This window comes from Physeter macrocephalus, unplaced genomic scaffold (assembly GCF_002837175.3).
Source record: "Physeter macrocephalus isolate SW-GA unplaced genomic scaffold, ASM283717v5 random_1570, whole genome shotgun sequence".
Classification (NCBI taxonomy): Eukaryota; Metazoa; Chordata; class Mammalia; order Artiodactyla; family Physeteridae; genus Physeter; species Physeter macrocephalus.
In genome coordinates this window covers 3696-10912 of record NW_021147085.1, presented here as the reverse complement: position 1 = coordinate 10912, position 7217 = coordinate 3696, and positions in this window count along the sequence as shown.

Genomic DNA, 7217 nt, shown 5'->3' with positions numbered 1-7217 from the left:
AAGCAACCTAAGTGTCCATTGACAGACAAATGGATAAAGAAGATGTGGCACATATATACAATGGAATATTACTCAGCCATAAAAAGAAACGAAATTGAGCTATTTGTAGTGAGGTGGATGGACCTAGAGTCTATCATACAGAGTGAAGTCAGAAAGAGAAAAACAAATACTGTATGCTAACACATATATATGGAATCTAAAAAAAAAAAAAGGTCATGAAGAACCTAGGGGCAGGATGGGAAAAAAGACACAGACCTGCTAGAGAGTGGACTTGAGGACACGGGGAGGGGGAAGGGTAAGCTGGGACGAAGTGAGAGAGTGGCATGGACATATATACACTACCAAATGTAAAATAGATGGCTAGTGGGAAGCAGCTGCATAGCACAGGGAGATCAGCTTGGTGACCACCTAGAGGGGTGGGATGGGGGGGTGGGAGGGAGGGAGACATAAGAGGGAAGAGATATGGGGATAAATGCATATGTATAGCTGATTCACTTTGTTATAAAGCAGAAACTAACACACCATTGTAAAGCAATTATACTCCAATAAAGATGTTAAAAAAAAAAGACAGAAAGATAATTTTTGTAAAGAAAACAACTCTTTGTAACATGAATAAAAGCTAATCAGTTCTATGCATCCAAAAAAAAAAAAAAGTGGTAATGAGACACAAAATTTGGGTGTTTGTTCTGGCACATTCCACTCTAATTTACAAGCCCCAAACAGGATTTCCACTAAGGCTCTGGTTGCCCTGGCAACCAGAGTTGGGCCCGAGGAGATTCTGCCGCCTTGTGGCTGTTTCCCGCAAAAGCAACCTCAAAACGATTAATTATGGGCATTTAATATTTACAAGGACTGCTGGGCTCTAAATGACACTTGCCCTCAAAATATGTCCAGGCCTAAATGTTTGAAAATAATTGAAAACACGGCACACTTTCCAGAAGGCAATTTCAACAGGTAAATTCTACTCACACTGTTTATGAAGAATAACAGCACAAGGAACATGCTCAACATAGCAGTTAGCAGACACATGCAAATCAAAACTAAAATGAGGGATCAGCTTGCACTGGTCTAAAACACCATCATCCAAATTTACAATGAATAAATGGTGGAGAGAGCATGGAGAAAGGACATGGTTTTATGTTGCTGTGGGATGTAAATGGTAAGAGCCACTATAGAGAACATTATGGAAGTGCCTTTAAAAGGTAAAAAAGGATCTACCATATGATCCGGCAGTGCTACCCCTAAAAGAATATGCGGAGAAAACCAGAATTCGAAAAGACACATGCACCCAAGCGTGCACTGCAGCACCATTTACAATATCCAAGATGTGGAGACATACAAAATGTCCATGGACAGCTGAACAGATAAAAAAGATGTGATACATGTACACAATGGTATATGACTCCGCTATGTAAAAGAATGAATTAATGCCATTTGCAGGAACATAGAGAAAACTAGAGATAATTATACTAAGTGAAGTCAGTAAGAATCAGAAAGACAAATATTATATCACTTATAGTTGGAATCTAAAAATATGTACCATTGAAATAATTTAGAAAATATAAATAGACTCAGGGACTTAAAAAGCAAACATGGTTACCAAAGGGGACCGAAGGGGACAAGGGATAAATTAGGAGGATGGGATTAACAAATACAACCTATTTCATATAAAACAGATATTCAACAAGGACCTATGTATACCAAGGAAGGGCTATCAACACTCTCATAACCATTATGGGAAAAGAAGCTGAACATGCACAGACATACGTATATGTATAAATGAAAATGATTCTGTATACCTGCAACATACACAGCAGTCTATATAAATGTTACTCCAATAAAAAAAGTTAATCGAATTTAAAAATTGGTAATGAGACACAGGAGTTGGGTGTTTGTTCTGGCACATTCCTCTCCAATTTACAAGCCACAAACAGCGTTTCCCCTCAGGCTCTGGTTGCCGGGGCAAAGAGTTGGGTCCAAGGTAATCCTGCCGCCTGGCAGCCCTTTCCCAAAAAACAACCTGAAAGCCATTGCTTATCGGAACTTAATATTCACAAGGACTGCTGGGCTGTAAATGATATTTGCCCTCAAATAATGTCCAGGCCAAAGTGTTCAAAAATAACTGAAAACACAGCACACTTTCAAGAAGGTAATTTCAACAGGTAAATTCTACTCACATTGATTATGAATAAAAACAGCCCATAAGAACATGCTCAATATAGCAATAAGCAGAGACATGCAAATCAAAACTACAAGGGATCACCTGGCACCGGTGTGAATAACCATCATCAAAAATCGACAATGATAAATGGTGGAGAGAGCATTCAGAAAAGGAAATGTTTTTATGTTGCTTGTGGGATGTAAATGGTAAGAGACACTATAGGGAACATTATGGAAGTGCCTTTAAAGTGTAAAAAAGTATCTACCATATGATCTGCAGTGCTACCCCTAAGAGTATATGCAGAGAATACCAGAATTCAAAAAGACACATGCACCCAAGCGTGCTCTGCAGCACCATTTACAATACCCAAGATGTGGAGACATACAAAATGTCCATGGACAGATGCACAGATAAAAAAGATGTGATAGGGGCTTCCCTGGTGGCGCAGTGGTTGCGCGTCCGCCTGCCGATGCAGGGGAACCGGGTTCGCGCCCCGGTATGGGAGGATCCCACATGCCGCGGAGCGGCTGGGCCCGTGAGCCATGGCCGCTGAGCCTGCGCGTCCGGAGCCTGTGCTCCGCAACGGGAGAGGCCACAGCAGTGAGAGGCCCGCATACCACACACACACACAAAAAAAAGATGTGATACATGTACACAATGGTATATGACTCCGCCATGTAAAAGAATGAAATAATGCCATTTGCAGGAACATAGAGAAAACTAGAGATAATCATACTAAGTAAGTCAGAATCAGAAAGACAAATACTATAAGACATCACTTATAGTTGGAATCTAAAAATACACACCATTGAAATAATTTAGAAAAGATAAACAGACTCGGGGACTTAAAAAGCGAACATATGGTTATGAAAAGGGACAGAAAGGGGCAAGGGATAAATTAGGAGGATGGGATTAACAAATACAAACTATTTTATATAAAACAGATATTCAGCAAGGATCTGTGTATACCAAAGAAAATCTATCAACACTCTCTAATAACCATTATGGGAAAAGAAGCCGAACATGCATAGATATATGTATATGTTTAACAGAAAAATATTCCCTAGCCCTACAACAAACACAACCTTGTATATCAATGTTACTGCAATAAAAAATAAAAATTAATCTAATTTAAAAAGTGGTAATGAGACAGAAGATTTGGGTGTTTGTTCTGGCACATTCCACTCTAATTTACAACCCCCAACAGGATTTCCCCTAAGGCTCTGGTTGCCGGGGCAACCAGAGTTGGGCCCAAGGAAATTCTGCCACCTTGTGGCCGTTTCCCACAAAAGCAACCTGAAAGCGATTGGTTGGGGGAACTTAATTTTCACAAGGCCTGCTGTGCTCTAAATGATACTTGCCCTCAAACAATGTCCAGGCCTAAGTGTTCCAAAATAACTGAAAACAGGGCATACTTTCAAGACGGCAATTTCAACAGGTAAATTCTATTCACCCTGATTATGAATAGACACCCCATAAGAACATTCTCAACATAGCGGTTAGCAGAGACATGCAAATCACAACTAAAATGAGGGATCACCTGGCTCCCGTCTGAGAGGCCATCATCAAAAATCGACAATGAATAAATGGTGGGAGAAAGCATGGAGAAAAGGAAATACTTTTATGGTCCTAGGGAGATGTAAATGGTAACAACCACTACAGAGAACATTATGGAAAAGATGAAAAAGGATCTACCGTATGATCTGGCAGTGCTACCCCTAAAGAGTATCAGGCAGGAGATAGATGGGCTCCGGGCTAGACATTTACAACTGGCCTCCTGTTCACACTTCTTGGGGTGAGAAGAAGATGGGCTCCAGGCCAGACATTCATTATCAGCCCCCTGTTTACATTTCCTGAAGCAAGAGACAAATGGGCTCCAGGACTACAGATTTATGACTGGACTCCTGTCTATATTTCGAGATCTGCACCTCGATATAAAAACCAGCAACAGAAATAGGGTAAATAACTGGACATTGGACATTTTTATGGCAGGGACAGAGTGGGACTAAACCCTGTTAAAAGATCAAGAAGGGCTTCCCTGGTGGCGCAGTGGTTAAGAATCTGCCTGCCAATGCAGGGGACACGGGTTCAAGCCCTGGTCCGGGAAGATCCCACATGCCGCAGAGCAACTAAGCCCGTGCACCACAACTATCGAGCCTGCACCCTAGAGCCCACGGGCCATAACTACTGAGCCCACGTGCCACAACTACTGAAGCCCGCGCGCCTAGAGCCTGTGCTCCACAACAAGAGAAGCCATTGCAATGAGAAGCCCGTGCACCGCAACAAAGAGTAGCCCCCGCTTGCCACAACTAGAGAAAGCCCCCATGCAGCAACGAAGACCCAAAGCAGCCAAAAAATAAATAAATATATTAAAAAAAAAAAAGATCAAGAAGTCATACATTTCCCATCCTTGGGGCAAGGGAAACATTGCACATTCACAGAAAGGCTCATTGGGGGTCAAAAAGGGGGGGTACCACCGCATAATATGTTATGCTAAGGCCGTCCCATAGGCCTCTGGGCTGTAATCCATCTTGGAAAAACGTTGCACACGCATGTTGGGGAGGGCCCTAGGGCAGGTCAGGTGTGGGGAAAGAAACCAGATAATTGGCGGTAAACCAAGACCCAGAAGAAGTGACCTATATAAGTGACTTAACCGCCTCTTTACTGGGCTCCTCCTCATTAGGGAGGGCGCCCACACCCTTTCTCTCCAGGTGTGTATCTCTGCCTTGCTTCTGTCTTAACAAACTGTTTCTCTGTGTGCTCTCCCACCTGTTGTTGTGCTATGTCTCTAATAATAAGCTTTGTACCTGTTTTTACAGTTTTTGCCTCCATGAGAAATGCATTTTTCACTGCGGGCAAGAGCCAGGGGGTGTGGTGGCTAGGATTCCCGGTTTTCATCCAGGCTCCCCAGGTTCAATTCCTGGGCAGGGAATTAAGATCTTACTTCACGCCACCACCCACTGCTGCCTCTCTAAGATCAGCGTTCCCACCTCCTGCCTCCTTCCTTAGGGTCGCCCCACCTATGGATGACAACACCCGCAGCAGAGTGGTGTTTCAGGAGTTGGGATTTGTCCCGGGAGCCAAGGGTAAGGGGGAAAAAGTAATGAGACCTAAGCCTTGGGTGTTTCTTCAGGCACGTTCCACTCTAATTGACAACCCAGGAAGAGGACTTTCTCTGAGGCTCTGGTTGCCCAAGTAACTGGAGTTGGGCATGAAGAAATGCCGCCGTCTTGTGGCCGTTTCCTGTAACAACTTTAAAACCGGTGCCGATGGGCACTTAATCTTTCTTTACAAGGCCTGCAGGGCTCTAAATGTCGCCTGCCCTCAAGAAATGCCCTGGGGTAAATCATCGGAAAAGAATTCAAAACAGGGCCGACTTCCAAGAAGCCAATTGCAAGAGGTAAATTATACTCACACTGTATAAAAAATAAGCACATGGAAAGATACCCAACATCACTAATTATTAAAGAAATGCAAATCAAAACTACAATGCGGTATCACCTCACACCGGTCAGAATGACCATTGCCAAAAAAATCTACAAAGAATAAATGCTGGACAGGGCATGCGGAAGCACATGGAAAGATACCCAACATCACTAAATATTAAAGAAGTGCAAATCAAAAGTGCAATGAGGTATCACCTCCCACCAGTCAGAATGGCCATCGCCAACAAATATCTACAAAGAATAAATGCTGGACAGGGCATGCGGAAAAGGGAATCCTCCTACACTGTTGGTGGGGATGCAATTTGGTGCAGCCACTGTGGAGAACAGTATGGAGTTTCGTTAAAAAACAAAACATAGAGTTCCCATTGGGTCCAGCAATCCCACTTAGATCCGGAGAAAATCATAATTCGAAAGGACACTGAAGTCTGTGAGCTCTGGTGCCCCGATGGGATTCATTCCCAGTGGGGACATGAGCGGGTCCTGCAGTGGTTCTGTTTTCCACCTAGGCCGCTTTGATGAAGCCATGGCAGCAGTGGGCCCAGAAGTCTCCTGGCGGTGTTTCAAACTGTCATAGCAGTTGTACAAAGGAACGAGAGAATGAAGCTGAGCCCCTGACGGCCACTCCTTTCTGGCTCTGAGTTGCTTCTATCAGGACCACCATCATCTGCACATAGTCTGCTGTGACCCACCTGCCTCCGCCTGGGCTTTCCTTTTCCTCCCCGCGATGATTCTGGTGACATTTCCAGCCTGGACCACTCTCCCAGGCCAGACACCTCTGTCCAGCCATTGCATCCCCATCTCACGTTGGGGGCGAACATGCTCCTCAGAGGACTGTGATCCTGCTGCTCCCCACACCCAGCAGGCACCCACCTCCCCTGGTTGCTGAGCCCAGACACCTGGTGTAACGGAGAGGGACCCTACGGGGCCTTCCGGCGACAGATCCCTTCCCCCACGTTCTCAGTTGTAGCTCCTCCCTGAAGTACCTAGAGAATACTATCTGATGCACACTTCCCGAGTTGTTTTACAGATACTAAAACCACCACCAAATGGAAGAAATTAACTGCTTTATGATCATGAACAGGTAGCCCCAGAGCTACTGGTGCCTAAGAATTTATAAGGTTAACCGCCATTACCTCACCATCAGCCAGAGAACTGTGCACCAGATGATCACATACCCTGCGACCCCTTTCTCTCACCTGGCCTTTAAAATTGCTTTGCTGAAACCCTTCAGGGAGTTCGGTTTTTAGAGCACAAGCCACCTGTCCTCCTTGTACTTGCGCTTTTACAATTAACGCTCCACTTTCCTTCATCACACCTGGTGTCAGCAGACTGGCTTTATAATGCATGGGTGCATGGAACCAAGTTTTGTTCCGTTAACACTGGGGCCTCCCGGGCTCCCACTCTCCTTGTGCCCCAGTGACTGTCAGTTCCTCCTCCAGAGTCTGTGGCCAGTCCCCACGCTAATTCCCCTCTACACCCACAGCCCTGGCACAAGCCTGATCTTGTGCCTGGTTCCTCCATCAGGCCCTGACAAAGCTCCCTGCCCCTGTAACAGGGAAGAGCTAAATCAGACTCCAAGTTCAGATCTGTTTCTTTGACTTTAGCAAAGG